Genomic DNA, 9,274 nt, shown 5'->3' on the forward strand with positions numbered 1-9,274 from the left:
TTTTAATTTTTTGTTCATTCTTTTTAGATATACATGACACTAGAATATATTTTGACATATTACACATACATGGAGTATAATATTCTAATTAGGATTTCATTCTCGTGGTTTTACATGTTGTGAAGTTTCACTAGTCATATATTAATATATGAACATAGGAATGTTATGTCCAATTCTTTCTACTGTCTTTCCTCTTCCAATATCCCATTTCTTCCCTACATTCCCCTTTGTCTAATCCAATGAACGTCTATTCTACCCCTTCTTCCTTATCATATGTTATCATCCACATATCAGAGATAACATTCGGCTTTTGGTTTATTTGGACTGGCTTATTTCCCTTAGAATAGTATTCTTCAGTTGTTTCTGTTTACCATCAAATGCCATAATTTCATTATTCTTTTTGGCTGAGTAACATTCTATCACACAATGAGATATGAATAAGCCTAATAGTAACCATTATCCAAAAGGAATCATTTATAAAAAGAACTATGAGAAGGCAACAAGACATTTGTGAAATTAATAAGAATTGCCAGGATAGAAAAATTGAAACTATAGAAAATTTTCTAGAGCATATTTTTATAATTTTGAGTATTCATTTATAATATATGCAAAAAATCAAAATATAGTGATCAATAATAAAGTGATAAAATAACATGGAGTAATAGACAATGTAGTTGTTATAGTTAGTAAAAGACAATTTAAAATATGGAAGTAAACAATGCATAGGATTGTATACCTCAAAATAGAAGTAGAGTATACATTAACAAAACAAAATAAAATTAATATATATTTGGTGGACATAACAACAAACTTGACATAGTAAAAGAAAGGTTCAAAACAACTGATGACTAATCAAAAGAAAATATTCAAATAGAAAATGATGAAAATTTAAACAGAACAAAAATTTGGAAACATGAAACATAATAAAAAAGAGAGATAGCCTACTAGGAATTGGATTTCCTTTGGAAAAGAGAAGAAAAAAAAAGCAATATTTGGAGAAATAATAATCAAAGGAGTTCCATGTTGATGTTGAAAATTTGATAAGCTCATTATACACCAAAAACCAATTAAATTTTTCTTAGAAACAGCATTAATTTCATGATACTGTTGAAAATTAAAGATAATGAAATCAGAAGCATGTATTAGTGCATGCCAATAATCCCAGTGACTTGGGAGGCTATGGTATGAGAATGGCAAATTGGAGGTCATCCTCATCAATTTAACTATACCTTGTCTCAAAATTTAAAAAAAAAAATAAAATAAATTAAAAGGGCTGGACGTTAAGCTCAATGGTAAAGTGATCCAGGGCTCAGTCCCTAAAAACACAAAATAAATTAATAAACAAGCAGATTAAAAATAATGAGAAAATCAAATAGTGGCTAGAGAAGAATGTAAGAATCATTGACTTTTAACACAAATCATGAAAGACAGGAAAAAATAGGGTGAGAAGGGGCAGAATTTTATGTCAGGAAAAGATAGCTTCAAAAATTAAGGAAAGGTTTCTAGGTGAGCAAAGCCGGGAGACATCATGCCAGTGTTCTTGCATTACAAGAAATATTAAACCATGGTTTTCAAGTAATAGAAAACACCATCAAAAGCCTACCAACAAATACTATACATTCAGGGATAATTTCTATAGTTTGTTACTATAGAAGTTTCTCTGATCTTGCAGAGTACCAAAAGCAACAAGAGTAGTGTAGCATTTCCTTCTGAGTATGAAGCTGACTTACAATGCTCCTTTGCTGAAACTGCCTATTGCCATTGATGATCATTCTTCACTCCTCTTTGGAGAGCAAGAGGAAGGGAACTCAGTCTGAGTGCTTTGTTTTAAAAAAAAAAAAAAAAGCCTACCAACAAACAAAAGCCCAAGAATAGACAGATTCTCAGCCAAGTTCTACAAGACTTTGAAAGAAAAATTAACTCCAATACTCCTCAAAGTAGTTAATGAAATAGAAAAGAAGCAACCCTTCCAAACTCATTCTCTGAAACTAATATCATCCTAATACCAACACCAGGCAAAGACACATCAAGGAAAAAAAAAAACTTTAGGGCAATATTGCTGATGAATATACATGCAAAAATTCTCGGTAAATTTCTGGCAAATCACATACAAAAACACATTAAAACGATAGTGAACCATGATCAAGTGGGGTTCATCCCAGGGAGCAGGGTTTGTTCAACATACAGAAATTAATAAATGTAAATCTCCATCTCTCACATCATATTAAAAAGACTTAAAACCAAGAATCATATGATCATCTCAATAGATGCAGAAATAGTATTTGACAAAATACAGCACACTTTTATTTCAAAACATTAGAAAAACTAGGGATAATAGGAACATATCCCAAATCATAAAAGCTATATATGTTAAACCCAGGCCAGAATCACTCTAAATGGAGAAAATTTGAAAGCATTCACTCTAAAAACTGGAACAAGTGTCAAGGATGTCCTCTTTCACCACTCCTATTTAACATCATTTTTGAAACTCTAGCCAGAACAACTAGAAAAAGAAATTAAAGAAATACAAATAGGTAAAGAAGAACTCAAACTGTCACTATTTGATGAGAACACGATTCTACATCTAGAAGATCCAAAAAATTCCACCAGATATCTTTTAGAACTAATAAATGAATTCAGCAAAGTAGCAGGATATTATATATATATATATATATATATATATATATATATATATATATATATGAATCAATCTAACAAAAGATATGAAAGACCTCTACAATGAAACTACAGGACCCTAAAGAAAGAAATTTAAAAAAAACCCCCAGAAGATGGAAAGATCTCCCATGCTCCTGTATAGGCAGAATTAATATTGTCAAAATGGCCATACTACCAAAAGCATTATACAGATTTAATGCAATTCCAATTAAAATCCCAATGACATTCTCCATAGAAATAGAAAGGGCAATTATGGAAATCATTTGGAAGAATAAGAGACCCAAAATAGACAAAGCAATCCCTAGTAAGGAAAGTGAAGCAGGAGACATCACAATACCAGATCATAAACTATACTACAGAGCTATAGTAACAAAAATGGCATGGTATTGGCACCAAAATAGACATTTAGACCAATAACACAGAAAGAAGACACAGAGACAGACCCACATAAATACACTTATTTCATGCTAAACAAAGGTGCCAAAAACATACATTGGAGAAAAGACAGACTCTTCAACAAATGGAGCTGGCAAAACTGGAAATTAATATGTAGCAAAATGAAATTAAATCTCCATCTCTCACACTGCAAAAAAAAAAATAAATAAATAAAATAAACTCAAAGTGTCTCAAAGGTTCAGGAACTACAACAGAGACACAGCCCTAACAGAAGAAGTAATCCCAAATGTTCACTATGTCAGTCTAGAATCTGACTTCCTTAACAAGAGTCATAAATTGCATGAAGTAATATAAAGGATAAATAAATGGGATGAATTCAAATTAAAAAGCTTCTTCTCAGGAATGGAAACAATTAATAATGTGAGGATAGGGCCTATTGATTGGGAGAAAATCTTTACCACATGTACTTCAGATAAGGGATTAAACTCTAGGATATACAAAGAACTAAAAAATTTTAACAGGAAATAAATAAATAACCCAATTAAGAAATGGGTTAAGGAACTAAGCAGACACTTCACAGAAGAAGAAATACAACTGATCAACAAATATAAGAAAAAGTGTTCAATATCTCTAACAATTAGAGAAATGCTAATGAAAACTATACTAAGATTTCATCTCACTCCAGTCAGAATGGCAAACATCAAGAGCACAGGCAACAACAAATATTAGCGAGGATGTGGGGCAAAAGGTAGATTCATACATTGCCCATGGGATTGAAAATTGGTACAGTCACTATGGAAAGCAGTATGGAGATTTCTTAAAAAACTTGGAATAGAACATCATTTGACCCAACTATTTTACTCCTTGATTTATACCCAAGGGACTTAAAATCATCATACTACAGTGATGCAGCCATGTCAATGTTTACAGCAAACAATTCACAATAGCTAAACTATGGAACCAACCGAGGTGTCCCTCAATAGATGAATGTAGAGAGAAAATGTGATATGTATAGTCAATAGAATATTATTCAGCTGTAAAGAATAATGAAATTAAGGCATTTGCCAGTAAATGGATGGAGTTGGACAATATTTTGCTAATCAAAATAAGCCAATTAAAAAATGCTGAATATTTAATAAGCAGATGATAATTCACAATGGAGGAGTGCACTAGAGAAGAATAGAATTGTGTTATATTAGGTAGAGGGAAGTGAAGGGAGGGGAGGTGAACAGATGCAAGGATAAGAAGGATAGTAGAATGAAAGAGACATTTTTTTATTTTATGTATTTGTATGACGGCATGATTAATATGATTCTACAACATATACACTCAGATATATGAGAAATTATATCACATCTATGCATGATATATTAAAGTACAGAAATGCACTTTACTGTCATGTATAACTAAATCAAACAAATAAAAAATTAACAAAGAAACATGTTTTTCAAGCTAAAGAACATTGGTTTAATGTGTAAAAGAAATCAATAATGTTGATAAGGATAAATATTAGGGTAAATTTTTTTTGAATGAAAAAATATAAACTGTTTAAATTTTAAACAATTACAATTTCTTTTATGGCATACATCACTTTTAGAAGTAAAAATATAAAAACAAAATCAAAATTGTATGATGACTAGAAATAGTAGACTGCACTTTTTCTTATGGTAAGAGAACAAATTTATGATAAATTAATTAGTTACATATGTATTTTTTGTGACTTTTAGTGTATCTGTTAAATGCAATGATACCAAAACTGCCCAAGAAATATTAATAAAATGCCAAAAAATGAATACTCAAGAACCCAATTAATGAAGTAAAATAAATAAAAGATAGAATTGAAAAAAAATTTTAAAAACTTATACTGCCCCAAAAAATAAATAAATGAAAACTTACATTGATCATACAAGAATCAAGAAAAACAGATAACAAATAACAATATAATAGTGCATAATAAAAATATATAAGTAATTATATTAAACCTTAAATGAATGAACACTTAAATGAAGTTCAGTTATGATACTGAATTAAACATAAAAGTAACTAAATATATCACACTCACAGAATAAACAAGGTAAGGTTTATACATCTGAAGAAAATATATGAAAGATATTTAACATATGAATCACCTGGCATGGGTTTACAACAATAAGATAATGAAGTGTTTCACATAGTAAGCATTGAAAAAAAGAGATATTTATTATAATCATTAAGTGCTTACTTCAACAAGAAGATGTAATAATTGAATTTTGTTTGGAGAAGAAAGTAACTACTGTAATACCCTTGATCAAAGGATAATTCTCCCAAGTGAGAAGTTCATCCTCTTAGACTGAGGGCACAGCTGCAGGAGGGATGCACATGGAGAGGTGAAGGAGGTAGGGGATATCTCCAGATCTAATCAGATCAGTGGAATCCACCTGATGGTCAATGAGATGACATATATTATAGCTTCATACAAAATAATAGAATTTTGTGTGTACTTAATAATAACTTTTAATAACAGTGGAATGAAATTTGCTGCATTGAATACATACATTAGAAAAAAATGAAATTTAAAAAAATCAATGATCTAAGCTTCTAACTAAAGTATTAGGCAAAAGAACAGAAATTTAAACCCAAAATATAAGAAAAGAGAGAAAAGAATAACAGCAATATTTTTTTAAAAAATGATATAGCATTGAAATAGAAAACATCTTCAATAGAGAATATGACTAATGCAAAATTTCAAGTGTAGAATTATTACTATAATGACAAAACTTTCCAGAACTGACTGAGAAAAAGAGAGAACAGAAATTATCATTATCATGAATAAAATAGAAAATTCAGTATAGATATTAAAGTCAATTAAAAAAGATTAAGGGATAATATAATAAATTTCTCCCAAAACTTGAAAACTTAAATGAAATGTACCAATTAGTTGAAAAGCACAATTTAAAAAAAAATCTAAAAACATTCATACATTCAAATAAAATTGAAATTTTTATTAAAGACTTTGCACTGTAAGTCAGAAAATGTCATTCATAGTTATTTCTATAATAATATTTATTAGTCCTAAAATCCTAAATTGACTCTTAATTCAAAAATGGAGATACTGAATTTCTGTGCTACTTTCATTATTGCTGTTGAAAAATGAGCATTCAGTGACACTTGTTTCTGTAAAATCAATCTTACTTTGATTTTTGGTTTTCTATTAGTGTTGTGATTGTTCTTTTGTACTTTCTCTGAGTTCACTTGTATTAAAATGGGAATGATACAGAAAAGGTTAGCATGGCTCTGCACAAAGGTGTTATAAAATTTTGTGAAGATTACTAGATTTTCCTTAAATTCTCAATTATTATTATTTTTTTTTACAGATATTTTCTTTCTACTTGTTTTCATTTTTAAAAATCATGTCAGGGCTGTTGCTGTGGCTCAGTAGTAGAGTCCTTGTGTGAGGTAAAGGATTTGATTCTCAGTACCACATATGAAAAAAATAAATAAAATAAAATTTCTATAACAACTAAAAATATTTTAATGCCAAATTTTTTATGGTTTCCATTTTTTCGCTAAAATTTTGTAGATTGACTTATACTTCATACTTTGTAGTAGGTCTGATTGTTTTATAGTATGTCTGATAATTTTAATAGCTAAAATTATTAATTATTTTCTATTGTTTATTGCTTCCTATTCATGTTTTCCTGTGATATTATTGTTCTCATAATCTTTTACTGGATGCTAGGCATTATGGTTTAGAGTTGTTTTTAGAAAAAAAAAACAAAAAACTGTAGATTCTTTATATCTTTCTTCAGTGAACAATTTAATTCTCTCAGGTGTTTTTAAATCACTAAAAATATAAATCATATTAATCTAGATTCATAATGTAATATCATTTCTATGATTCAGAACCACGTGAGATATGTTTTAATTCTTTCCTATGATATGTTCCAAAGTATAGACATTACAGCCATGGATCATTGAGTAGGTGGTTCTTTTAGATTTCCATACCCTGCAGCTCCTGAGCTTCCACTTTTGTTCCCTTATTATTTTGGCCTCTCATTTACTTCTTCTGGACTGTGAAATGTACCAAGAGCCAAAATGGTTCCAAGGGGTAGGACCATGTCTCTGCTTTTAGGTTTTCTCACTCATCATTGCCTGGTGATTTCAAAGTTCTTCGATTGTAGCACCTCCAAAACAAAACAATTCCCTTCTTCACACTTTTCCCTCTATGCTTCAACATTTGGGGAGCCGTCCGATTATGGACCTATTCTATACAAGTATTTAACTAGGGATACTCACTAAATGGCCACATGATCACACTTCTGTACAAAAAAAACAAACAAACCCTCAAAATTTAAAAGAAAATTCTGTGGAATCTGTTTTAACAAAACACTTTTTCACAAGTGCTTTCTTTGACTTTGAAGAATCATTCTCACTGATTTTTTCTTATTTTTCAATTGTGCATGAATGCAAATGTCTCTATGCTGTCTTCGGAAACACTACTTTAATAAGTTTTCATTGTACACACGACAAAAAGTAGAAATTATAGTTGAATATCATCTGGAAGAATTCTCAAATTTCAATGCCTAATCTATAAAATGGAAAGAGTAGTAACTAACTAATACATAAGTTAGAGGATCATCACTTTTATATATATATAAGCATAATAAGAACTACAGTTAGCATATTACTAATAAAATAAATATTAGCATTATTGTTATTGTTCTCTGCTTTCTTCTTTCTGCATCTTACTACTTATTCTACATATTGTAAAATTGAATGTACAGGTTATTTCTTATGTGAGAGAATGATTTATTTCCAAGGTAAAATTACTTCTTTTGTACCTAAAAGGGACACATTTTAATTTAAAACATATTAATAGCAAAGTCACCTTATATATTTATAGGTTATGAAGCAAAGCTAAAGAGACTTTTATGGTAAAATTCATGCCGTATTTTAACTTGCCATAGTCTTCTTCAGAATATTCACCAGTATCATTTTTAAATGTGTGATTTAGCTCTACCCTGACACTTATAAGCACAGCTAGACATGCAATTTTCTGTCTCAGCATTTATAGTATGATTGTCTCCATTTTTCAGAATGCAGGCATAATAGCAATCTTTTGAATTTTTCATGTTTTTCTTCCCTGGCCACTTTATACCGGAATATCCTAATAAATGTCTATTGAAAGAGTCGATGAGTGAATGAATGAAGCTTTAGGAGAGAAAAAAAACAAAATGAATAATCAGGATGACACTGCAGTCACTAGCTAGAATTGTGTCTTATATATCTTAAAGAGACTTTGAAAAATTTCTCATCCAGACTTCTTCCAACTTTAATCTTTTGTACTTAAAAAAAACTGAAGTCTAGGATCTAGGATTTTAATTTATTTAAAAATTACTAATTGAGATTCTATTACAATATCCCCAAAGATTTGTTGTTAAGTGCTTCTCTAATTAAATGTGAAGAATTTTTTTCTTCGCTTGAGGAGGGACTGGGAAATTGCAAATGAGAAGCTACTTTGTAACCTAACAAGACCTGTTTTTTTTATTGTTGTTGTTTGTTTGCTTGTTTGTTCATTATTGGTACAAATTGGCCACTGTCTTCAGACTCCACTCTTTCTGATAGTTATCAGAAACAGCAGGAAGCAATTAGCTGATATTTTCCCTATTTTACCTGAAGATCCCTTTAGTCAAACTTAAATGCTCATTCTATAAAAGTTTCTGTTTCTCAATTTTCCTAGTGTTAGTATTCTGAATTGTTTTGCTACTAGACAACAACAATTGTCAATTTACCTTCCTCTAGAAACATTTTCTTTATTTCTTCATAGCCTTCATTTAAGTTATATGCTCCGTTTTTTTTTCCACTTCTACCCACTGAATGTCACAGGATCAAAGTCAAATATTTCATGTTTTTTTTATTGTTGTTATTGTTGTTGTTGTTTTGTTAGTTTGTTTCTTAACAGCAACATTTTAATTTGAACGATTTCAGAATTGTCAGTAGGCGCATAACAGACTATGTGTGTGTGTGTGTGTGTGTGTACATATATATATATAGTATTTTTTTAATTGGAGTTTCAGACAAGTTTGTTATAATTATATATATGGTATTTTTTTTCCCTCACACCTGTACAGATAAAATGGGAAATTTGCTATCTCACTTCATGTGAAGAATTCAGCAGTTCCAACTGGAACCATTTGAGACCTGCCTAGCCACCAATACCAAA

The 9,274-nt window shown here is 30.0% G+C and overlaps 2 non-coding genes across 2 annotated transcripts; both read left to right on the forward strand.

The window, feature by feature from the left end:
- The first annotated feature begins 1,608 nt into the window (after window positions 1-1,608).
- On the forward strand, window positions 1,609-1,822 carry LOC143388059 (small nucleolar RNA U3). Its single transcript, XR_013089937.2, has one exon. It is a non-coding gene; the product is annotated as a small nucleolar RNA U3 (small nucleolar RNA).
- Window positions 1,823-6,284: 4,462 nt separating this feature from the next.
- Window positions 6,285-6,390, forward strand: LOC143388060 (U6 spliceosomal RNA). The gene has a single exon (XR_013089938.2). It is a non-coding gene; the product is annotated as a U6 spliceosomal RNA (small nuclear RNA).
- The last annotated feature ends 2,884 nt before the right edge of the window (window positions 6,391-9,274 follow it).

The sequence above is a fragment of the Callospermophilus lateralis genome, unplaced genomic scaffold, assembly GCF_048772815.1.
Source record: "Callospermophilus lateralis isolate mCalLat2 unplaced genomic scaffold, mCalLat2.hap1 Scaffold_103, whole genome shotgun sequence".
Classification (NCBI taxonomy): Eukaryota; Metazoa; Chordata; class Mammalia; order Rodentia; family Sciuridae; genus Callospermophilus; species Callospermophilus lateralis.